A 26605-nucleotide genomic window follows, 5' to 3' on the forward strand; every position below is an offset into this window, starting at 1 on the left:
ACATTGGAAGTTGGAAATTAATCTTTACTCTTCTGGAGTCAGAACCTCTCACTTGCTGCTTACTTTTGGATGTGCTTAGTACACAGCCCCATGGCCTTGACAAACATGTTTTATTTTGGAATGCTACCCTTACTTACCTGCTCCTTTTGTGTTTTTACTAAATCATGCGTGGTCAGAGCTGCTTCTGTTCCTGCACCCTATTCCAGTTTTGATATCTCTATATGCTGGATTTGGAGGCTCCTGTCCTAGTACACAGACTATCCCTATATTGGAAGGCTCCACATACATCCTTCGTTAGACTTCATTCACAATGTAGTTGAACTCATCTATTTCCCTATTTTTTCCCCTTGGATTTTCCAGTCAGGATTCAGTCTGCTACATTTTCTAGATCTATTTAAAGAAATGTGGGGTTGAACTTAGCTATACTTCCTCCTGCTGTTCCACCACCTTGGCTTTTCTGCTCTTACATCCTTATTTTCAGTAACCTCTAATTAAAATGTGCATCCCCTTCAATTATGAATTTTAAAAATATTTTGGGAAGTATATAGATTTTTATTAGACTACCAAAGGAGGTCTAGGCACAAAAAAATTTAAGAATTATTGGGTAAATGTTTTGACCATTTATTTATTTATAAGAGAATGACCATAGAAGAGGGGAAGGCAGAAAATAATCATTTTTATAATGCCTACCATTTGCCAGGCACTGGTTAAGATCCTTTTTAAAAAAAGAAAATTATCTCATTTTATCCCTATAAAAATTCTTCAAGGTAGGTGTTTTTATTTTCCCTAGTTTACCACTGAGGAAATAGAGGCAAAGAGATGTTAAGTGACTTGGTCAAATTCACCCAGAAAGCACCTAATGCTGAATTTGAATTCATTTTTTCCTAACTTGAGGCCCAGTGCTCTATCTTCTGTGTCACTAGCTGCCTAACAAAATTATTCTCTCAAATATCCTCTTTAAACACTTATAAAGAGATAAAGTCCCTTTGGTGAACTTGGATGCAATGGTTCCTTAGCATAATAGTTTATTCTCAGCTTCAGAATTGTGAATCAAAAGGTGGATTTGACAGAAACAAGCCATCTGGCAAAAGGAAGAAGATTAAGAAATATGGTAACAAAAAAAGCACATTTTTCAAGAGACTTATTCTGTGATTTAAAGTCAAATGGTCTTGCACAACAAATCACAGAATATGCTAATTGAAAATATGATCATTAAAAGTAAACAGACCAAGCAATGGGGCTTTTTAGAGTGGTTAAATAACAAGCAAGCTAAGTTGATGATTATGCAAATGTTTCCAAGAAGGGGAAGGGTGTAGCCTTTGCTTCTTCTGGTCAGTTAAAATTATAAGCCATAATCATGCAGCTTTGTCTTTTATGAATAGAATTATCAGCAACTAAGTGGTGTAACCCATAGAGTGCTGGTTCTGGAATCAGGAAGACCTGAGTTCAAATCTCCTCCAATAAATTTACTACCTGTGTGATCCTGAGTAAATTACTGAATCTCTGTTAGCCTCAGTTTCTTCATTTGTAAAAGGAAGATAACATTCACACCTACCTCCAGGCCTGTTTTAAGGAACAAGAGAGATAATATATGTAAAGTCTTTTACAAAACTTAAAGTAACACATATATAAAGCTAGTCATGATCACACTGGCAAAAAGGCCCATAGACTGCAAATATATTCAACAGGCAACATGATACGTTGGAAAGAAAACTGGATTTGGAGTCATGGCCTTGTGTTTCAATCTTACCTCTGCCACCTAGATGTGTGACCTTAAGCAAGTTATTTAATTTTTACAAGCCTCAGTTTTCCATCTGTACAGTTAAGGGTTTGGCTTCAAGAACTTTCAATGCTCTAAAGAAGTACCTGGCACAAGAAATTTATAGAAAACCTGGAGAAACGAAAAGTGAAAATTTCAGCAGAGCATCCATACTGACTGCTTCACTCCACATGTAGACATACATTCAAAAAAATAGTCACTTGAATGTGTCTCTGAAACCTGCCTTTTCCACTCTAATTCTACAAACTTCTAAATTACCTTGTCCCAGTTTCAATTATCTTCTACTTTACTCTTTCATTTGTTCCCTCATTCATTTAACATTTATTAACCTTAGTGCTGGAAGAGACTGAAAGATAATCAAGAATGGGATTCTGTTTCTTACCTCACCTTCTATTCAAATTTGATATATCCAAATAATTTTCCTTTTAGAGTCTTTTTTTTGGGGGGGGGAGTTCTTGTGATTGTAGTCTATTTGAGGAAATCTTTTGTAGAAAGTCCATCCACTGATGTATATAGATTTTTTTAAACTCTATAATATTAAGACCATGGGCTTACTCATTTCTCCCAGGGATCTCAGTTCTGATAGCTGTCTTATGAATAATATGCATTATACAAATGATTCACTAAATGACCCTTGATATCTTACTTGAATTCTTTGTGTCTTAGTTTCTCCACTTAATGATAACATAGATAATCTTTTATCAGGAAGAGAGAACAGTTATAAGATTTTTAAAAATAGTTTCACACACTAGCTGTGTGATCTTAGACAAGTCACTTAACAGAACATCTCAGGCTCTATTTGCTCAAAGGTCAAATGAGGGGATTTAAGTTCCTCCTGAAAGAGAAATGGTGAGAGGTAATATAAGCTCTGCAAATTTGAAAAGGCAACATGGAGTAAGACACTGCCTCTGATCCAACCTAACTGCATGACCTCAAATAGAACAATTATAAATTTTAAAAAATATTTTTCAAATATCACTAGTTGTGTCCATAGATATGCCATTTAACAAAATCTTTCAAGGTTTTAGGCAGCACACAATGGATAGAATGCTGGCCTGGAAGCAGAAAGACTCATGTTCCCAAATTGAAATTCAGCCATCCAACATTTACTAGTTACTTAATCCTTTTTGCCTCAATTTCCTCATTTGTAAAATGAGATGGAGAAGGAAATGGCAAACCATTCCAGTATCTCTGCCAAATACACACACACACACACACACACACACACACACACACACACACACACAAACAATCACAAAATCCCAAATGGGTTCGTGAAGAGTCAGATAAGACTGAAAATCTACTGAACAATAACAAAAGTCAAGGTTTCATTTTCGTCCTCTTATGAAATGACCTGGTCAAACTCAGGTGAAACTAAATGATTTCCAAAGGCTCCTCCCTTCCTGCTCTTAAATTCCAGTATGCTATGAAATAGGTGGAGAACACCATTTAAGTTTTATAGGATATGCCAAATACCTTAAGGTGAGAAGAAAGTTTAAAAATAGGTTAAGAGAACTGTGATTATCAAGGGTTTTTCCCCACTCTGATTTCCTGACCCACTGAAGTACTCTGCCAAGGCTTCCAGTAAGGGAACTGGAAGGTGACCCAGGGCCCTGGAATGCCACAGTCATGTAGTGTAAGCTTTGGCAGATCATAGCTAGGTGGAAAGGTTTCAAGGACAGCCAGCAAAGGTTGTTGCCCCAGTGTCTACAGTCTGACCATTTTAAAACAAGTGTCTTCTTTAGGTCATGGTAATTCATAAAGAAAATAATATTATCCACTCTGAGGAATTCACAGGTTTTTCAAGGATGAAGGCTAATTTATAGACTAGAAAGTTAAAGAAGTCAAATTAGATAGACATTAATTCAAACCCCCACCCTTCTCTAGCTTTTTCAGGACTTTAATTTTTTTTGTTTTTCTTCATTTGACAGATACCCACCAACATTTCAATATTCAAGAAATAAGGATTGATCCAAAACAGCATGTCTGTTACATACAACTTGTTTTCTCCCTTCTCTTAGGCAACTTTTTAAAAAAGAAATTATTCTATTTTAAATGTATGGAATGAAGCAAGTATAATAATATAATATAGAAGATGTTTGTACATGAAGCTGCAAATGCAGCACACAATTTGCTGCTCCTTTCAAATATACAAGAAAATGATCACATAAATTTCTTTTTTTTTTCTCCTCCCCCTCCAAGGTTGCCACTAGGTACAAACAGGGGTGTATATACACACATACAGATATAATTATTTTATACATACTTCTACTTATCAGCTCTCTCTCTGGATGTAGATAGTGACGTTCTCCATATGTCTTTTAATAAGGCACCCCTTTCTAATCCAAGTTTTCACCTGTAACACGGAGAACCCAGGTGGGTGCCTACCTGACTTGCAAACTCGAAAGCACCGGAGCTAACTTAACTTATGGATGGGATTTGGGAAGGCCTGACTTCTGGTCCCACCTTTGACATACATATTGGCTTGGGTGGACCTAGGGAAGACATCTAACTAGCCTGTCAGTGTGTAAACTCTGAAATAAGCGACCCCTCCCCCGGCCCGTGATCTCCCCTCCAGCTCTGGAGATGAGGAAAGGCCTGGGGCCAACTGGCTTGGCTGGGCTTCCCACCCCCGGCTACCAAGGGACCTGGCCCCAGGCCTGAACACACCGCCCACAACCACTGGCCCAGTTAGCCGGCCGCCCACCGTCGGGCACAGATTCTTCGTGCCCTGGGCCTCCCCCGCTGGGCCGCCTGGGCTCCCGGGCACAGTCGGTGCCAAAGCACTGGGCCACAACAAGGGACTGGCTTTGAGAGAGAGTTTCTTTCAAGCGTGACAAGCTTGGAAACGTCCCTAAAAGCAGTAGGAAAGGCACCGGGGGAAGAAAGTGCGGGAAGAGCATGGGATGGAGAAGATCCTAAACCTTGGGGTCCTCCAGGGAGTTAGAGGGTCTTGTTCAGCTTCCCCCATCACCCAGTAGAATTCGAACCCTAACCCGGTACTCAGGGCTGCAAATCCCCCACCCTGCTTGGGCGGATGCGACTGCGGCCCACTGGAAAGTGGGAGAGAGTGTGCCTAACCAGGCAAGGCGCGTGAGCGGTCCCTCGGGCCACCGAGAGGCGAGCCTGCCTGCTGGGGCCCCCGGGCCCCAGGCTGCGGGGTCCAGGCTGCGGCTCCCCGCCCCAGCCCAGAGTTTTCCTGACACCCCAGCTTCCCACCCGCGTGTCCCGGGAAAGGATGCGGCAACTGGGAGCCGCGCTGGGCATGCATAACACACCTCTGCACGCGCGTGTACACATACACACACCCTACCTACACATACATACACACACACACACACACACAGACACACACATACACACACACACACACACACACACACACACACACACAGGAGCACTAACCCAAAGCCGGTGCACCACAGTCACCCTGCGGGCTGGAGGGCAGGACTGCTTCTGGAGCTCCCTCCAGCCTTCCCCCCGCACTTTGCACCCCACCTCTGGCGCTCACCACTCCCCGCCCTCCTGCCCTCCCCGCCACCCCCCACCCAGCAGCACCAGTGGCTCAGAAAGCCGGCCTGCCGCCGGCGGCCGACACCAGACACCAGACGTCAGACATCGGACACCTGTCCGCCAGCCACGTCCTGCCCCGGCCTTCACCACACACCTGAGCGACTCCAAGTGCCGGCGCCTGGGGGCGGGGAGGGAGGATGGAGGCGCAGGAGAGGGGGAAGTGGGGCTTGCAGACTTGTCCCAGCCACACGGCCCTTCTCACCCCTGGCACGGTGCCCCCCAGACCTGTGCCCGGGCCGCCCTCTCTCCGGCCTTCATTCCCTCTCCCCCAGCCACAAGCACAGAACTTTCAGCCGCCTGCCCATCACCGCCCTATCGCAGCCGATCGTCGCTTACTGTACTCCCCCAACACGGGCCACTCTCTCCCCTCTCCCATCTTTCAGTCCCCTCTAACTCTCTCCACCCCCAGCCCCACAGGTAATCCCGAACTCACCTGTGCGGGAATGATCCCAAAGCCTTCGGTTTGGGCCGTCCGGGGAATGGCGACTTTGGAAGAGGGGAAGAGCCCGGCTGGGGCGGGCGGAAGAGTTTGGCAGGATCAGTATGATTGAAACCAAAAAAGCTGAACGAGCAAAACCCCCTCCCTGCCTGCGTCTCCCCAGACCGGGTCTCACACACACACACACACACACACACACACACACACACACACACACACACACACACACAGACACCCAGGAGACTGGAAGCTCGGCAGCCCCACCCCTGCCTCTTGAACAGTCAACAGCTGCGGGTGCAGGCAACAGGGAGTCCTGGGTCCCTCTGCCTTTGGGTCACCGATGTCCCCAGTGCTGCAGCTTCGGTGATTTTGTTCAGAAAGGAGCAAGGCCAACCTTTCCCTTGCTTCCAAAACTAGCAAATGAATGGTGTCCTCTGACAATCTCTTTTTCGGGTCGCTCTGATGTGGTTTCTTGCCCTTCTATTTTCCAGTACCTAAGAGACTTATTTATATCTGTGGTTTCATGATTTCATGAAAGTTAGGGACAGTGGTGCGGTGGATGGAAGTCTGGACTTGGGAAGCAGGAAGACAGTTGAAGCTCTGCTTCAGAAATTAACTTTGTGACCCTAAACAAGTTGCTTAACCTCTGCCTGCCTCAGTTTCCTCTCTCATAACCCCTACTTCAGGGGGTAGTTGTGAAGATTAGATAAGATAATATTTGAAAAGAAATGTGCATAAGTCAAGTCATAATATCTAAGGATAGCAGCTGAAACAGGACCTTCTGAGCTTGAACTCATTCAATAGCCAGTTCTGCTCTAAGAATCCTAAATGCTGACAATTTGCTTTTATTTTACCCTCTAATTTACAATTGAAAATTATCAAAAACCACAAAGGTATGATATTAAAGGAGAGGCTTAGAATCAAGAGGAGAAAAAAATTTAAATTAAAAAAAAGGATGGAATGTGAAGAAAAGGAAAATAATTGGGAAAATATTTTCACTGCATTTCCTTATTTCTTGTTCAGTTAACCAATGAACAAGACAGTATAGAATCAAAGTCCTAGAATTTCAGAATTGAAAGGGAAAGCAGAGGAATTTGGCTCAATCCTTACTGAAAGCATGAATGTCCCTCCTTTGAGTGAACAATCCTTCAACTTTCAAGTGACCTCTTCCAATGAAGGAAATTCACAATATTACCACTATCTGCTCCACAAACCCTAATTTATGATACAGTGGGAAAAGTACTGTCTGTAGATTCAAAGGACCTGGATTCAAATGCCACTTGACAAATGTCCTACCTTCTCTAGGCTTAGTTCCTTCATCCATTAAAAAAGAATGTCAGACCTTAGAGCTTTCTATATATCTCTGTCTCTTACTCTTTTTCTCTTCCTCTCTTCCTTTCCATCCTTTATTTCTCTCTCCCTTTTTATCTCTCTTCCCTCCCTTTCTTGCTTCTTTTCTCTCTTCCCTCTACCTTATCTCTCTCTCATTCCTCCTTTCCATTCAATTTTCCCAATTCTCAGACATAATTATGTTAACTAGACATAACTATGGTATTGACTGCATGGTTTTATTTTTTTAAGTTTTATATGTTTGTAATATCTTGCTACAATAATTATATTATTTTAAGGCTGGGGGGAATACATTTGTCCTTGGGTACATAAGATTACTTCCTCTGCTGCTTTAGGAAGTTTAAACAAAAAAGGTAGGCATACAATTACAATCAAGTCAATCCCTTAGCAGAACATTGACTCTGACTTAATTTATACTTGGGGTTATCTCTAGTTAATCCATGGGCTCTTTGTGGTTGAGACAAAATTCATGTTACTGAAAACATTTGTGTGAAGAAGAAAGAGTACGTTGCAGTGTCCTTTTTTAAATTTACATTTAATTCCCTCCCCCCAATTACATGTAAACAATTTTTTTTAACATTTGACAGTGTCTGTAAATACACAGGTACTTCTTTCTTGGAAAAGAAAGATAAAACTGATGGCATCCATTCATGTGTTGTGTTCTGAGATTCTACAGGGCCAAGGGCTCTTCTCTATCTTTTCCTTCTACTTTCTCCTTTCACATGTTGCCCCTTTGTTGCCAGTTCTTTCCAGCTCAGTTCTTGATGTCTTCACTCTTCCAGACCCTTGGCACTTTGAGGAGTTGAACTCCCTTCTGTTTTTATACAAGCTCCTTGTCCAGACCAAGTCAGCACAGACTTTCTTTGCACTTAATTGAAAGATCATCTTTAAGAGAATGTCTAGGTCTTGTTCACAGACTAACAGACCGAATCTGCCAATTGAGAAAAAGGGAGAGCACCCTCTTTTGTAATATTTTTAAAGTAAATGATTTTTGACCTCTTACATTGCACTGAGAAAAAAAAGTAAAATAAAATTGTCTTTTATGTGACTTCCAATTATTCCCTGTTCAACCACCCAATCCAACTTAATCCTCCATCCATTGGCCCTAGATTAAAAAAACTCCCCATTCTTGGGGGGAAATAAGAATAAGAGGGCAAAGCTGAAATTGTGTATAAGAATGTATAGAAGATAGTTTCTAGTCAGTTAGACCTTTGAGAATCAGAAAAGATTTGTGGTCTTCCTCACCAGTGCCTGGAGCATGATGCATTGTTCAGCCATGTTCTAGTCTTTGTGACCTTTTCCTGAGATTTTCTTGGCAAACATAACTGGAGGGGTTTGCCATTTCCTTCTCCAGCTTAGAAATTCATCTGAGGCAAAAAGGGTTAAGTGACTTGCTCAGGGTCACTCAGTTAGTAAGTCTCTGAGACTGGATTTGAATTCAGGTTCTTCTGACTCCAAACCAATCTTTTATGAGCCACCTAGCTCCCATGCCTGGTCAAATAATAAGCATTTAATGAATGTTTGTTGACTGTGCCTCCAATATCCAAAAGAGGAAAATTCAATTGTTGTGTAGTTTTATTTATAAACATCAAATTAAAATAAATACTTTAAAAATAAATACTACCTCAACCTTTGCCAGTGAATCATTTCATTCATAGCTGCATAAAATTAGCAACCTATTTTCCAGCCTTATTAGCCATTACTCTCTTCGCTTCCTCCAAATTTTCCTTCTTGCTTTTCTTTACCAGAAGATACTCTATCTCCTCTTTCTTTTTTTTAATTTTGAAGAAGAGATTTCTTTTATTTTTAGTCCCTAGCAAGGTCTAATACAATTCTTTATACCTCATGACCAGAAAATTGCAATTGAAGAATTGTGCTTGTTCATTCTTCATTTTTTGAAGATCAACTATCTCCTCTTTCTGTACCTTTGCCTTGCCTAGCTCCCCTTCACCACCACCCCCATTCCTCTATCCCTCTCTCTCTTATAACCCTTTGTTTCTTTTAAGACTTCATGAAGACTTTCCAAATTCCCCAAGGTCCTACTATCCTTCTCTCAAAATTTTCTTATATTATCTGTGTTAGAGACAACTGGTGGTACAGTGGATAGGCCTGCAGTCAAGGAAGACTAAGTTCAAATCTGGTTCAGGTTTACTGGCTGTGACCCTAGACAAATAACTTAACTTCTATTTGTCTCAGTTTTTACAACTATAAAATGGGAATACATAATGTCTATAAAAACCACATAACCCAATACTGAACATAGTAGAGGCTATATATAAATGATTACTTCTTTTCTTCACCTTTTATTTGTTTTGAATATATTTCATATCTTCTTATTTATATACTTGCTACTTCCCCTAATAAAATTTAACACCTAGGCCAGTGCCTGTCATATTGTGAGCATTTAATACATATTTGCTGATCCATCATTAAGAGCTTGGATTTTGGGGCGGCTAGGTGGCGTAGGCCTTGGAGTCAGGAGTACCTGGGTTCAAATCCAATCTCAGACACTTAACAATTACCTAGCTGTGTGGCCTTGGGCAAGCCACTTAACCCCATTTGCCTTGCAAAAAAACCTAAAAAAAAAGAGCTTGGATTTTCAACTTATTGTCTTAAGATTCTTTCATTTAATTAAAAATTACATTCATATTTATTTCAGTTGCCCATATGATTAAATTTGACACACATACTAACTAGCAACAGAGCCAATGCAAATTTGAAATACAAAAATATTTAATTTCACCATTCAGTCTTAGTGTAAAGACTTCCAAGGAGGAGAAACTAACTTCTCCTCAAAGCAACCCATCCCACATTTGTATAGCTCTGATTGTTAGGATGTTTCCCCTTTGAATCAATCTTCAATCAATCAATCAATCAATCAATATTTATTAAGCATCTATTAACCTCTTATGTGATTAGCACTGTGATGGGTATGGGGGTAAAAAGAATGAAATAATCCCTCCTTATAGGGAGTGTGCTCTTTAAAAGGACAGCAACAAATCAATCTACATATTCTGTGGTCAAGGTCTAGATAACCTGGACTGTTATATAAGTATATAGAAAGATTTAAAGAGAATTAATACAGAAAAAGCACAAGATGTATATATATATATATATATATATATATATATACATACACATACATATACATATACATATACATATACATATACATATACATATACATATACATATATATGAAGCAGGGCACTAGCAGTTGAGATCAACTTCATGTAGAAGGTAAGACTGGCCATGATCTTAAAGGGAATGAATTCCATGAGACTAAGTTGAGAAGGAAGTGAATTCTGGGTACAGAAGATCATTTGTGAAGAGGCAATTTTGTGAAGAATTTGTGAAGAGCCAATTTTTCCTAGCTCTTGCTTCTGGGGTCAAACATATCTAATTGCTATGAACCCTAAGACTGTAAAAACCTTAAAAAATATTGGGTTAAAAGTAAGATGACAGAAACATAGGTTAGACATTTACATTTTATTTTCTAAGATTTTACCTCTAACCTATAGGTGATGACCATCAAAGCAATGACCACCCCTGAACTGGCAAAGAGTGGATCATTTATGCAAAAACCAAGAATAGGGAAATGTATTAACCACTTTTGTGGACTGACCACGAAGGTTGCACAATATTAAGTTGCCCAAATACTCTTCAAAGACTATCATCCTTGTTACAATACTATCTGATCTCACATTGTCTCTTCCTGGCAGAACAAGTCTCCCAAGCATTCTGATCATTATTTTCCTGAGTTTGTAATTAACATGGCGGAGAAACCCAGGAGTCTTAATTTCTTACTAAGTTGGCAAGGTAACTACATGAAGATCAAATACTCTCTAAAGAAATCAGTCTTTTTATCAGGATTAGAGTTTTGAGAAATATACTTTTTGACACTGACTTTCCACTTTGACAGTCCTTTAAATATTTGAAGATAACAATCTTATTCCTCTTAAATCTTATCTGCTTCCAGCTATAACCAGTCTAAGGCTACTGAGATTTTGTTCTGGAGGCAATAGGAAATTTGTCTCACCATCCTGTCCTCCAGGTGAAAAAGTCACTGAAAATACTTGTGGTCTTCTAAGGAAGGAAGCTTCTGGGGAATCTAGTAATAAGGCATAGCTGAAGGACAGGATGGTGAGAACAAAGAAGGGAAAGGTTGAAGTTCAACTACATCTCATGCAGCAGAGAAAGGATGGAGATCACAGCAGGTTGGGCAGATAGGAACTTTGGGCAGTCCTCGAGGTAAAGAGGGAGGTCTAGCCTAGCAGGGGAGCCCCCTTAGGAAATAACCCATACCTTTTCACTTAATAGCCAGTTTAGTGGCAGAATGGGTAGAGAACTGGGCCTAAAGTCAGGAAGACCTGAGTTCAAATCCAGCCTTAGATGTTTATTTCAACCATTCTTTTTTGTTGGGGTAACTTCCCTTCACTGAAATTCTATACAGGTTTCAAGACCCTTTTCAAAATCAACTCCTTCAGAAATTAAAGTAATAATTCAAAATTATTTTGCCCAACTCTATGCCAATAAATTTGATAATCTAAGTGAAATGGGTGAATATTTACAAAAATGTAAGTTACCCAGGTTAAATGAAGAGGAGATTAAATACCTAAACAACCCTATCTCAGAAAAAAGAAATTCAACAAGCCATTATTGAACTCCATAAGAAAAAATATCCAGGGCCTGATGGATTCACAAGTGAATTCTATCAAACATTTAAGGAACAATTGGTTCCAATTCTATATAAACTCTTTGGAAAAATACAGAAATATGGAACTCTGCCTAACTCTTTCTATGAAATCAATATGGTGCTGTTACCTAAACCAGGAAGAGTTAAAACAGAGAAAGAAAATTATAGGCCTATCTCCCTAATGAATATAGATGCAAAAATCTTGAATAAAATCTTAGCAAAATGATTACAACAAGTTATCACTGGGATAATATGTTATGATAAAGTAGGATCTATCCCAGGAATGCAGAGTTGGTTCAATATTAGGAAAACTGTTAGTATACTCAATTATATCAACAACAAACCTATCAGGAATCATATGATCATATCAATAGATTCTGAAAAAAGCTTCTGACAAAATACAGTACCCATTCCAATTAAAAATACTTGAGAGTGTAGGAATAAATGGACTGTTCCTTAAAATAATTAGCAGTATCTATCTGAAACCATCAACAAGCATTGTATTCAATGTGGAGAAGCTAGAGGCATTCCCAATAAGATCAAGAGTGAAACAAGGGTGCCCATTATCACCATTACTATTCAATATCATATTAGAAATGTTAGCTTCAGCAATTAGAAAAGAAAAAGAAATTGAAGGAATTAGAATTGGGAAGTAAGAGACAAAACTCCCACTCTTTGCAGATGACATGATGGTCTACCTAGAGAATCCCAAGAAATCATCCAAAAAAACTACTGGAAACAATTAGCAATTTTAGCAAAGTTGCAGGTTATAGAATCAACCCTCATAAATCCTCAACTTTTCTATACATGTCTAGCAAGATACAGCCCCAAGAGCTAGAAAGAGAAATCCCATTCAAAGTAACCTCAGACAATATAAAATATTTGGGAGTCTATTTGCCAAGACAGACTCAGAAACTTTTTGAAAACAATTATAAAACACTTCGCACACAAATTAAATCAGATTTAAATAACTGGACAAATATCAAATGCTCATGGATAAGTAGACCTAATATAATAAAAATGACAATTCTACACTGTTTAGTGTCCTACCAATCAAAATTCCAAAAAATTATTTTAATGAGTTAGAAAAAGTTGTAAGTAAACTCATATGGAGAAATAAAAAGTCAAGAATTTCCAAGAATTTAATGAAAAAAAGTACAAAAGAAGGGGGGCTTAGCCCTACCTGATCTAAAATTATATTATAAAACATCAGTAGTCATCAAAACTGTTTGATATTGGCTAAGAAATAGAGTGGTGGATCAATGGAATAGACTTGGTGCAAAAGTTAGAGAAGATTATAGTAATCTGCTGTTTGATAAACCCAAAGAGTTCAGCTATTGGGATAAAAACTCTCTCTTTGATAAAAACTGCTGGGAAAATTGGAAGTTAATATGGAAGAAACTTAGATTAGACCAACACCTCACACCCTTTACCAAGATAAGATCCAAATGGTTACAGGATTTAGACATAAAAAATAACACTATAAGCAAATTAGAAGATCAAGGACTAGTTTACCTGTCAGATCTATGGAAAGGGGAGCAATTTATGACTAAGGAAGAGATGGAGAACATCACCAAAAACAAACTTGATTATTTCAGTTACATTAAATTAAAAAGCTTTTGCACAGATAAAACCACTGTAACCAAGATCAAAAGAAATGTAGTAAATTGGGAAACAATCTTTACAACTAATGATTCTGACAAAGGACTCATTTCTAAAATTTACAGAGAACTGAGTCATATTTAAAAAAAAAAGCCATTCCCCAATTGACAAATGGTCAAAGGATATGCAAAGGCAATTTACAGAAGAGGAGATCAAAGCAATCTATAGTCATATGAAAAAATTCTCTAAATCATTACTTATTAGAGAAATGCAAATTAAAGCTTCTCTGAGGTACCACCTCACACCTCTCAGACTTGTCAATATGATCAGAAAGGATAATGATCAGTGTTGGAAGGGATTAGTCTCCAGTCTGATGTGGGAAATCTGGGACACTATTACGCTGTTGGTGGAGCTGTGAATTCATCCAACCTTTCTGGAGAGAAATTTGGAATTATACCCAAAGGGCAACAAAAATGAGCATATCCTTTGATCCAGCAATACCACTACTGGGTCTATGCTCTGAAGAGATGATGAAAAAGGGTAAAAACATCACTTGTACAAAAAATATTCATAGCAGCCCTGTTTGTGGTGGCAAAGAATTAGAAATCAAGTAAATGTCCTTCAATTGGGGAATGGCTTAGCAAACTGTGGTATATGTATGTCATGGAACACTATTGTTCTATTAGAAACCAGGAGGGACTGGAATTCAGGGAAGCCTGGAGGGATTTGCATGAACTGATGCTGAGTGAGAGGAGCAGAACTAGAAAAACACTATACACCCTAACAGCATCATGGGGGTGATGTTCAACCTTGATGGACCTGCTTGTTCCATCAATGCAACAATCAGGGACAATTTGGGCTGTCTGCAATGGAGAATACCATCTGCATCCAGATAAAGAGCCATGGAGTTTGAATAAAGTTCAAGGACTATTCCCTTTAATTTTGGAAAAAAACAGATATCATATTGTCTGATCTTGTTATCTCTTATACTTTTTGTTTCTTCCTTAAGGATATGATTTCTCTCTCTCATCATACTCAATTTGGATCAATGTACAACATGGAAACAAAGTAAAGACTGATAGATTGCTTTCCATGGTGGGAGGGAAGTAAGATTGGGGGAAAATTGTAAAACTCAAACAAAATCTTTAATAAATCAAAAAAAATTCCCAAATGTAAAAAAAAAAATCACCTCCTTCAATAAGATTTCTCCAACCATCTTCCAAGGCAGCTAGGTGGTATGGTGGATAGAGCTCTGGAACTAGAGTCTGGAAGGCTCCTCTTCCTGAATTCAAATCTAGTCTTAGATACTTACTAGCTGTGGGACCCTGAACAAATTCCTTAACCCTATTTGTCTCAGTTTCCTCATCTGTAAAATGATTCAAAAAAAAGAAAATAACAAAGCACTCCAATATGTTTGCCAAGCAAACCTCAAATGGGGTCATGGAGAATTGTATATGACAAATGACTGAACAACAATAACAAAGGCAGAATAAGTCTGGAAAGGGACATAGGGCAGTGAGGTGGCCCTGAAGTTAGAGAGTTGAGTTCAAATATGACCTCAGATACTTACTGGCTTTGTGATTCTGGGTAAGATACTTCCCTTCCATCTGTTTCAATTTCTCTAACTCTAAAATTAGAATAATAATAGTACCTATCTCCCAGGGTAGATGAGGTAAAAATATGTAAAGCATAATAATAAATACTTAATAATTGTTTTTTTTTCCTTCCTTTACAGTTTCAGCCCTTGATGAAAATTTATGTCTGCATGGACATTTCTTATTCTACTACATTATGGTGAATTTTCTTTCCCTCAAAATTTTATCCTCTCTCTTCTCCCCATCTCAAGTTTTGCTTCAGCATAAAACTTAGGGAGTTGAATAAGTTTGGAACTTGGATATACCTGGAAATACTAAGGGAATACTCCTTCCCTGTTCAGCTGCTTGACCTGAGAGAAGAGACAAGGACTCTAAGTCCTGCAAGATACAGCAGTAGGTGTAGCTTGGGGACCTCTGCTCACTCTCAAGAGAGGCAATATTTTAATGATCTGTCTGAAAGTGCCATAGAATTGGAATCAGAAGATCTTTGTTCTAATCCTTAATCTGAAAGTAGCTTCAGGTTTGTTTCTCCCTCTGTAAAATGAGAGGTGGTTTCTGAGATCTTCCAATGGTGTTTTCTTGGCAAAGATACTGGAATGATTTGCCATTTTTTTCCTCCAAATTTGAATTCAGGAAGATGAGTCTTCCCAATTCCAGTCTGATAGTCTTTACATTATTTCCAGGCTACACGTTGATCAAAATTGAATGTGTTGAGAGAAAAATCATATTCTTTTTTAAAAAAATAAGGTAATAAAATAAAAATAAAAATAAAAATGAGGTAATAAGGTTAAAGTAACTTGTCCAGGGTAACACTTTTAGTAAGTGTCTGGGGCCAAATTTGAACTCAGGAAAATGAGTCTTCCCAACCCTAAGCCCAGCACTCTATCTACAGTAAATGTTATACCCATTTTATAGCTTTCTGTTCCTTGGTAGTCCTAAAAGTTTGTAAGTCAGAAAGATGGATGAATGGATAGAGAGGTAGTTAGATAGGTGGATAGAAAGATAGATAGATAGATAGATAGATAGATAGATAGATAGATAGATAGATAGAAGGCAGATGGATGAATAGATGGATAGATGGATGGATGGAGAGATAGATGGATAAACAGACATGTACATGTGTGTATGTATGCAGGTGTGTTTATATATGTTTATATATATATATGTATTGATGTGTGTTTATGTATATTCCAACACATGTATATTTCTGTATCATATAGATACTATATATGTATATGTATATAAGCACATACATATATTATGTATACGTGTCTGTGTATCTGCCACATTTAACTCTTCTTCAGTTCAACTTCCCTTTCAAGGAGAGATGAATGGGCCTCGATTTTTTGGAAATTTAATTCCCTTCAGTAGGGCCTTGGTCAAAAAGGTCCCACTGTAAAATGAACTGCTTCATGATCCCTAATAAGGTCTCTTCTAGCTCTAGCATGCCTTACTTTGAATGCATGGGAGTAATTATCTAGTCTTCACTTTCCCTTCTTAGGCAGCTGGTTGGTGCAGTACATTGAGCATTGGGCCTGAACTCAAGGAGACCTGAATTCAAATCCAACCTCAGATACTTCTTACTGTGTGATCTTGGGCAAGTCATTTAACTTTGCATCAATTTCCTCAACTATAAAATGGATATAACAGCACCTACCTCACAGGATTGTGCTAAGATAATATTTGTAAAAAGCTCGTAGCCTAGAACATAGAAGGCTCTCTATAAATGCTTATTCCCTTCTTCATTCCCCTCTTCTTTTATCCATTTCTCTGATAGCATCTATCTCTTTGCTATAAAGGGTTACTACTCCTACTCTATTCCCACCTCCTCCTTTAATTAGCTTGCATGAATGCCAAACTCTCAACAATAGTTATTTAAAATAGGAAGCAACCAATTAGCTTGCTTCCTGGGGCAAGGGTTGGGGAATTTGGGTGCAGCCTCCCTAACAGTCATCTCTTGGTGTCCCAGGGACTCTGTCTGCCCCTTCTTATAACCTATCTACCCATTAAGGTTGCCTTCTGGTCCCCTCCATGGATTGCAGTTTGTGGTTCTTGTTTCAGATACAATTCCTAGAGTGACTCTATTTCTTCCTCTTTATCTTCTCTCTGCTTAACATTTCCCATTCCAATGACATATCTCAAAAACAAATCTAATTTAGTCTAAACAAGAGCTAAATAAATTAGTATATGTGTAACAACATAAGCTCAACTGTCAATGAATTTGTTCTTTTTTCATTTTTTTATGACACATGATAATTTTTTAATCTTAATTTTAATTAAAAAAGAAAACTTTGGATAAGACTTTTAATAACTTTGTCTCAATTATTTTGACAAGCCTTTTATATTTTCCCAGAGTCCTGGGATAGAATTCTGCTCTCAAAGTCTATTTTGTTTGTTGCTAATAGTATCCTATTCTCTTTCCACTGCCTTGTTTCTTTGTTCAGAGAGAAGGTAGGACACTCTAGAATAGTGCTCACAGATTGTGGTCCAGAGGACCTACCAATCCAAGTTCTGTGGGCATAGTTAGTCTTCCACCAGAGGGAAATGAGTATTGTGTGCTACCAAACTTCAGTATAACTGTGATCTTATCATATGTGGTGATAGAGAAACAATATCCCATGATAATGAGTTGTAGTTGGAATCAGGGAGATCTCATTTCAAATCCTTCCCCATATTTACTTATGATCATTATCATTATTATTATTACTATTAATATTATTTATCTGTTATTATTTATATTATTATTTATTATAATTTACTACCTCAGTTTCTACATCTGTAAAAGATGAATAATAATACCTGTGTTTATTTAGTCATTTTTTCAGCCATGTCTGATTCTTCATGATTTGGGGGTTTTCTTGGCAAAGATACTAGAGTAGTTTGCCACTTCTTTCTCCAGCTCATTTTGCAGATGAGGAAACTTGGGTAAATAGGCTTAAATGACTTATCCAGAGTCATTCGGCTACTAAGTATTTTAGGCTGGATTTGAACTCAGTTCTTACTGACTTCAGGCACATGTTCTGTCTATTGTGCCACCTAGTTGGCCCCAAATAATACCTACAAGGTGTCTTATGCTGATGGGGTGCTATATAGTACAGATGAGATAACTTATACAAAGTATTATACAAATTTAATTCCTCTGGTGGAAGATGTATGCTAGCCCTTCATACTTCTCATCACATAAAACTTTTATCTTCTTAAAAAAAATGTACCAGAGACTACCCCCAATGTTCTAGGAACCTTAATTCAAATCTTGCTGTATGATTCTAATGGAACACAAAGATCATCCATTGGTTATCTTATGCTCTTGTAATATGAGTGACTTAGTTCATTTTTTAATCATATATTTCTCTGATGATATTCTTTTTTATTTTCTTAGGTTTTTTTAGGTTTGTTTTTTTTTTGCAAGGCAAAAGAGGTTAAGTGGCTTGCCCAAGGCCACACATCTAGGTAATTATTAAGTGTCTGAGACAGGATTTGAACCCAGGTACTCCTGACTCCAAGGCCGGTGCTTTATCCACTATGCCACCTAGCCGCCCCACTACGCCACCTAGCCGCCCCTATTTTTTTTAATTTTACAATTTTTTCCCCAATCTAGTTTCCCTCCCTCCTACCCCCCACAGAAGGCAGTCTGATAGTCTTTACAATGTTTCCATGCTATACATTGATCATGATATTCTTTTTTAAAAAATAAGTTTTTGTTAATATGTTTTTAAAATACCAACATTACCCTGTGTCTCTTCCTTTCAGAGAGTCATCCCACAAAACAATATTTTAAAGATTAAAAAAAGAGAGAGAGAAATTCATTAAACTTTCCAATACATCAAAAAAAAAAGTCTAAAAATATGTGTGATGTACCACTCTTGTGGATTTCCCACCTCTTTCAAGGGGTGAGGTGAAACTGTCTTCTCATCTCTCTTCTCTAGAGTAATGTTTCTTCATTGTAATTTTACAATATTCACATTAATTTTTTTTAGTGTGTCTGGTTGTTTCTTTCATTTACATGGTTGTAATCATTGTACATGCTATTTTCTTATTTCTGCTCAGTTCATGTAAATCTTTCCCTGTTTCTTTGTATTATCATTTCTTAATTTCTTATAGCACCGAAATGCTCCATTACATTCAGATGTCACATTTTGTGGGCATTCCCCAAACAACAGAAATCTTACTTTACATCCTATTCTTTGCTATCTGATATTCTTATCCAGTTTCTCTTGAGTGATTCATCATTGGTAATAATTTTTAGGCCACCCATAAACACCACACATCTTTCTATTTCTCTTTGGGTGACCTTAAATTTGAATTCTTAAGAGACTTTAATATCCCTGATTTTTACCTAAAATTATCACTAGAATAATGTTCATATTAAAATAAATTTAAAATAAGATAGTCCTTTTTTCAGGGAAAAGCATGAGACTATTAAATATCTTGCATAATTATCCCAAGGAAATTCAAATCACTCTTTCCCTTTTTCAATTCTAAGTTCACTTCATAGTTTACCTCAGTATTTAATTCAAGATCTAGATATCAATGGCAATAGGCATTTTTCATCTATTTCATTGTTTTGTGTGATTATGGATCTCATTTTGATTGTCTGATCTTTGATATAATAGATGCAATTGCATATGTGGAACCTCACCATCCATGGGGAAATTCCTCTCATATATGGACAGGGCACTTCCCATGATAGAAATGAAGATATTTAGTGAGCATTAAAATAACTATTTTATGCCTTTTCTGATATTAATGGTCTGAATGCTGTCAAATAAAGTTATCTTTGTTGTCGCATCTTTCAAAACATCCTGTTAAAATTTGACATATGCATGAGGAAGTAGAAATGACATACACACAAAAACAAAGAGCAGCTGGACTAAATAATCAAGTATAAAAAGGGGAGATGCAGGCAGCTAGGTGTCACAGTGGATTAGAGCACCAGCCCTGGAGTCAGAAGTACCTGAGTTCAAATCCAGCCTCAGATACTTAATAATTACCTAGCTGTGTGGCCTTGGGCAAGCCACTTAACCCCATTGCCTTGCAAAAACCTTAAAAAAGGGGGGGAGGTCCATGCCTGTAGGAAATTTCATTTTTGAGGATATAAAGAAATCAATTCTCAAAATATCTGAAAGAGTATATTAAAGAATTGAAATGAAATAAAACTTGTGACTTTCCAAAGGTGACTACAATGATATTAAAAACTACCCATCCATGTTCTTATTTTTCCATCTCTTCAAAGTTCTTAGGAGAAAAACTCATTTATACATTGAAGACATTCTTGATGAAGGTACAAATAGGCTTTTGTCTGGACTTTCTGTGCGCCACCTGTAGTGGAGCATTCTGAACTTGTATTGCTCTGATCAGCCACAGTTGGACACAGAGTAACTTGACTCTATCATTGTGATGTCATTTTGGTCCTCTTTGAGAAAAAGGACAACAACCAACCAGAGCAGGCTTTTGCAAATAATATTTCCCAGCAGATGTGTTTATAGTTACACTACTGGAAAGTACAGATAATATAAGATCTTATTGTCCCCTCGTAATTTGCTGACTATCGAAAAAAATGATAAATTAAAATTTCCTTTTATGGTTCTCCTCTAAAAAAAGTATCTCCTAGGTAAATGTCTAAATCGCATAAAATTACATAAACTATGTAATTGCAGAGATAACTTTGATAACCTTATTAATTAATATGAACAAAGTTACTAAAAGTTGTCGGCAACTGTCATAGAGACCACCTAATCTAGAGTACATATCCATGAAGGATTCTTTAAAAATGACACAATCCTTTATATCAGTGATATCAAATGTAGGTGCAATACTCTCAAGTTCTCTTTGAACCAGAGTAAAATGTAATTAGGAGATATTTAACAAACAAATAAAAATGTAATAAAACATAGATATTGCTAACTTTTAAAACTAAGTCATTATGTGACTACAGACATCTTTTTTGTGCATTTCTACCCTGCCCATTTCTATTTGAATTTAACACCAGTGCCTTACAGACTCTTGCTTGTGCAGAATAGCCTAAAGAAGATATAAAAATGAATACACAGTTGCTGTTTGCCAAAGCTTACAATCTAATTTGGGGATTCTGACAAGTGCAAAAGTAACTTATAAGAAAAGGCAGCATATGATAGATGCCATAAGAGAGATACAAATAGGGAATACAAATCACAGCTCTCTGGGTGAGTAGGCAGGTTTGTTCCCGGGACTGCATTAGTCAGAAACCAAGTTATTTATTATAAACTTACAGTGTTTATTGTGGAGGTTCTGAGGGGTTATTACTAAGTTCTTAAAGTATACATTCGGGTTGTTTGGATTGAAACCTCCTTGGAGAATTCAAAGATACTGGGTATTCTTTCAAGTACGAGAAGCAGATATTGACTTAACTCCCTACAAACTCAAGCTGCCTATTTATTTAGTGAAAATCCTGACTGTAGGAGGAAAGATAAAAAGTGGGAGAGGGGAAAGCAAAGAAAATGAAAAGGAATTAGAATACAGAAAAAAATCTGGGACCATGACATTGATTTAAAAAACAATTAACAGCTTTATTGTTTTTGTTTAATGAGTTTTTTCTTTCATTTTAGTAGATTTTGTTATCTGATTTCCAACACTGAAAGTCAAATATATCATATGTATGCTGCTCACTTGACAGTGAATTCTTCATAGAAGAGAGAAAGAAAAGTGCCTTTGGCATCAGGAAATGATTTTGAAAGTCCTTAATGCATGGAGTGGAATTCCTGTTGAATGGAGGCTTTAAAAATGAAAATACTTTAGTCTTTTATGCTACACATTCAGCAGCTGTCCTGTGTTGGCTGTATGGGTTTCTAATTAAATTTTCAGATAAAAGAAATATATCATATTACTTTAAAAAAAATAAAAGTACTGAGTTCTTTTCGGGAAGTTATATAACACTAAAGGGGTGATATGGAAATGTTAGCTATCTTGAGTTTAGAGTTGGAGGTTCTGTGACTTATTAGCTTTGGGAGCTAAGGCAAATCATTTGACTTCTCTGATCCTTATTTTCCTTATCTGTAAATTTATAGTATTGAACTAGATAATCTCTATGGTCCTCTTTACCTCTCAATTTAAAACCTAACACTATTTGAGTCAGTTAAGTGGTATTAGATTAGAACATTAGGTCTGAAGTCAGGGAGACCTGAATTCAAATCCAAACTAGGACACTAGCTATGTGACCTTAGGCAAGTTACTTAATCTCTTTCTGCCTCAACTTCCTCAACTCTAAAATAGGCATAATAGTACCTACCTCTTAGGGTTCTTGTGAAGATCATTGTCACACAATTAGAATTTGATAGAGGCAAGACTCAAATTCAGATCTTCCTAACTCTGTCTCATATTTATTATTTCATTTAATTCTCACAATAAATCCTTACTTAAGTAATGTTACTCTTATGTGATTTATGAGAAAATTGAGATACAATGAGGTCAAATCATTTGTCTGAGGTCCTACATTAAGTTAGTGTAAGAACTAAATCAGATATACTGTCTTCTAATCCTATGCTCTTCCTCTTATACTATACAATCTTATTAATCATCTGTCACAGTAAGACTACACTAATCCAGAGAATAAATAAGCATATTCCTGACTTTTTAGAAGACTGTACTAAAGACCAGGGAGTACTTAAAAAATTTTTAAATTTTCAATCAAAGTGAATTTATTTATTTTTCTTTCCTTTGTCCTCCCTCTCCTCTTCTCCATCTACCCATTTAGGGGAGATGGGAAGTGATGGGAGTGTAAAACAACCATAAACTAAGAAATTAAGATACTAATATAAATATTCTAGAAATTTACCCTATATGCCTTGTGGATATATGTCTAACCCTGAGGATGAAGTAGTTAACTTCTGAAGACTCCCATTTCTCATTTCACAGTGAAGTCACAACTTTAAGGAAAGGAAGGAAATGAATTAGGGGATTCCTCAATAATTCTATTTATGATTCAGCCAAAAAGTAATATTGTCTGTTCACCAACTATCGATTAGACCTTTCAAACTAGATATCCTGAAGACATTTAAAACTCAGTATAATAACAAGGGAAAGAACATTTGCCCCTCACTGAATACTTCCCTTTTTCATTCTTCCCTGTTTCTGTCAGACACTGTCATTTTTCTAGTCTGCTAGTTCTATAAAATTTGCTCCTTATTCTCCGTCATCTTGCCTATCAAATTATTTCCCACTTCCTACCATTTCCACTACCTTGGCATCTTTCACATTTAACCCTTTTTTTCTTGGCACACAGCTACCATTTTAGCTCAGGTCCTTATCACTTCTTACAATAGCCAAGTTGGTCTTCCTGCCTCAAGTCTTTCTCCATTCCTTCCACATTGCTGATAAAGTGATTTTTCTTATGTGGAGAAACAGAACATGTCCCTACCCCACTCAATAAACTCTGGTGGCTTCTTAGTACCTCTAGAATCAAATATAAGCTCCTTTGATTAGTTTTAAAAACCATCATATTCTGTCACCAACCTATTTTTCTAGTACCACTCCAGATACACCCCACCACCACTACTGTGGGTCAACCCAAAGTCCTGTTTTTTTTTCCTTTAAATATGCCACTCAAACTCTCATGTCCATGCTTTTGCACTGGTCTTCCATATCATAGAATTCCCCTCTTTCTTCAAGACACAGTTCAAGAAAACATTTTTCTGATCCCAATCGCAGTACCTCCCTCCAAAACTACCTTTTGTTTAGATTATTTATATTTATTCTCTATTTATCTATACAATATATATAAGCACTTGTGAGTTTAGAATGCTTCATTCTTTGAATTATATTTCAATAAATATAATAGTGAACAGTCATATGGCACAACAGAAAGAATGCCTGGCCTGGGGTTGGGAAGACATCTTCCCAAGTTCAAATCTGGTACCAGACACTTACTAGCTGTATGACCCTGGACAAGTCACTGAACTCTGCCAGTTTGCTCATCTTTAAATGAACTGGGACAGTTAAGTGATACAGTGGATAGAGAACACCAGTCCTGGAGTCAGAAGGACCTGAGTTCAAATGTGACCTCAGACATTTAATAATTGTCTGTGTGACCTTGAGCAAGTCACATAACCCCATTGCCTTGCAAAAAAAACACAAAAAAATATTTGAGTGAGCTATATAAAGAAATGGCAAACCACTCCAATATCTTTGCCAAGAAAACCTCAAAGGGGGTCATGAAAAGTTGAACATGACTGAAAAATGACTGGATAACTGAATCAGCACTCACCTTAGTAGGCACCTAATGAATACTTGTTGATTGACAGAAGGAATGATTGTATTTTTAGTATTCTTTCCTTTGATATCTCTAAAATCCATACCTAGATTACTTGTATTTATTTACATAAACAATAACTATTTATTCATCATACCTTGAGTACATGGCTCCTATTCAGCATTATATAAACAAGACTGAGTCCCATTTTAGATGATTAGTTTTGGGCTAAAATATAAGGTTGAGGCCAAAAACTACTATTAGTCCTTTGATATTGCATAGTACCACAGTGATTGGTGGTGTGACTTATATAATTATGTTTTTATAGTTAGAGATATTCTGTGTAAGGCATACTTCTCACTTGTCTTTACCACAAATATTCCATCCCAAGACCTGATTGATAGGAAACAGAACTATTGATGAAAAGTCTGGCTACTGCACGAGTCTCTTGGCTTTAAATTAATTTTGCTTTCTCCCATATAATCAAGAACTATTGCTCACCAACAGCACTGGGCAAGCACCAGCATGTGACATCTGGTGATAAAATTCAACAATCTGGTACATTCTAACCTGTCCTTCACTAGATTGATCATTAGTATAGCCTTTCATCTCAGACTTTCCACCTTTAAACTCCTGATTAGTAACTTGACACAATTGGCAACAGCTTTAACACTAGGACAATTGCCACCCATAGGTCTGTATTGCTCTGCTCTGTAGCATACTTCTCAGAACTTGATGTCATCAAGGACCATGCGTCTTTCCAAGGTGAGGGCCCCTCTCTGGGAACAAACCCATGTCAGGGCAGCCCTACCCTTCACAAAGGAAATAGAACTTTTCCCGGGGATCCTGCCAGTTTTTCAGGGATCGGTCATGTTATAACACTAGATGCCTAATGGTGCCTTTCTCAGTCATTCCAGATTCCAGAATCTGAACCTGACTCCCTTTCAACTGACAGAGGGTAACAGAGGTCAGCTCCTATTCCTTTGGAATGGCACCCACTTATCTCTCAGAACTGACTGACCCATGTTCAACTGCTGTTCTCAATGGAACCCTTCCTCACTTTGGCCTTCAAAGTTCTCGTGGGGGTCAAGAACTGCAAAGTGATTATCTATTTAGAACTAATAGGAACTTGGAGGCCACTTTTTGCAATGCCCTTATTTTATAAATGATGAAACTGAAATCTGTTGAAGTTAAAAGGTAACAAAAGTAGTAAATTGCAGAGCTGGATAGTAACTGTCTAATTCCAAACCTAGTGCTTTCCCCACTAAAATACAATGCCTCCCACATCATTATTAGACTTTAGTCTCTTTTCCTATTTTGTCATTTTTTAAATCTTTCTTTCCAACTGCATTTCTGAGATTGTTCCAGTGTGAAGTTCCTCAGAATTTTGGGCTTGGAGCAGCATATGGGCTGTGTTGGGCTGCAAACAATTACATAGAAAGATTTTGGACCATTGCTACATTTGAGAACATCTAAACCTCAACTCTAATTCTCTTTCTTTCCTTGTTGTAGTTGAGTTGTTTAAATCATGGCTAACTTTGTCACCCTATTTGGGATTGTCTTGGCAAAGATACTGATGTGGTTTGCCATTTCCTTTTCTGGGATATATTACAGATGGGAAAAACTAAGGCAAGCAAGATTAGGTCACCCAGTTATTAAGTGTATGAAGTCAATTTTGAATTCAGGTCTGACAGTCTATCCATTGTACCACCTAACTGTCCCTTACCTTCCTTAGTCATATCCAGTTACTTATGTTTTTGCATGCCCATCACTTTGGCACAATGGAAATCATACTGAACCAGATCTGGGTTCAAACCATGACTTTGCCATTTGCTAAATGTGTGATGCTAGGCAAATAACCTTGCCCTCCTGAACCTCAGTTTCCTCATTTGTAAAATGGGAGGATTGAAGTTAATACTTCTAAGGTCTTTTCCAGTTAGAAGTCATCTGTTATTTATGATTCATCTTTTTTTGAATCTATTAGTGAGAATTTCTTTCATGCAGCTTTGTATAGGGAAGTTGTCCTCCATTTTATTTTGAGGAAAAGGATCTAGTAAGCCAAATGTGTATTAGATGAATATTTTCCTTTTTGATGAGCAAATTATCACTACTACTCAAGTTTATTTTTTGCTCTTTTCACCCAGTTTGGTGTTAAGAATCTCTAGTTTTGCTTGTGGTTTTAAAAATATACTTTGAGTATTCATTTTTCTTGCATTTTCCTCTTTTTGCCCTCTAATTTCTTTCTTTAGTGTATCTCTCTTCAACACTACTTGAAGTCCTTCACAGTTGATTATTTCTCCTAAATTTCAATGTCATATGTCATATCTTAAGGTTTAGAAGAATAGAC

The 26605-nt window shown here is 37.5% G+C and overlaps 1 protein-coding gene across 4 annotated transcripts in view; it reads right to left on the minus strand.

The window, feature by feature from the left end:
• The window catches only part of SH2D4A (SH2 domain containing 4A), a 252922-nt gene that overhangs the window by 110888 nt on the left and 115429 nt on the right, over positions 1–26605 (minus strand). The window contains exon 1 of one of the 4 annotated variants that reach the window (XM_074209092.1): positions 5787–6033. The exons of 2 other annotated variants lie outside the window; for them this stretch is intronic. The gene's annotated coding sequence lies outside the window, so the exon portion shown is untranslated. Of the gene's footprint in view, positions 1–5185; positions 5255–5786; positions 6034–26605 lie in introns of those variants that run through there. One more of the 4 variants, XM_074209093.1, reaches the window with a different exon arrangement.

The sequence above is a fragment of the Macrotis lagotis genome, chromosome 1 (assembly GCF_037893015.1).
Source record: "Macrotis lagotis isolate mMagLag1 chromosome 1, bilby.v1.9.chrom.fasta, whole genome shotgun sequence".
Lineage (NCBI taxonomy): Eukaryota > Metazoa > Chordata > Mammalia > Peramelemorphia > Peramelidae > Macrotis > Macrotis lagotis.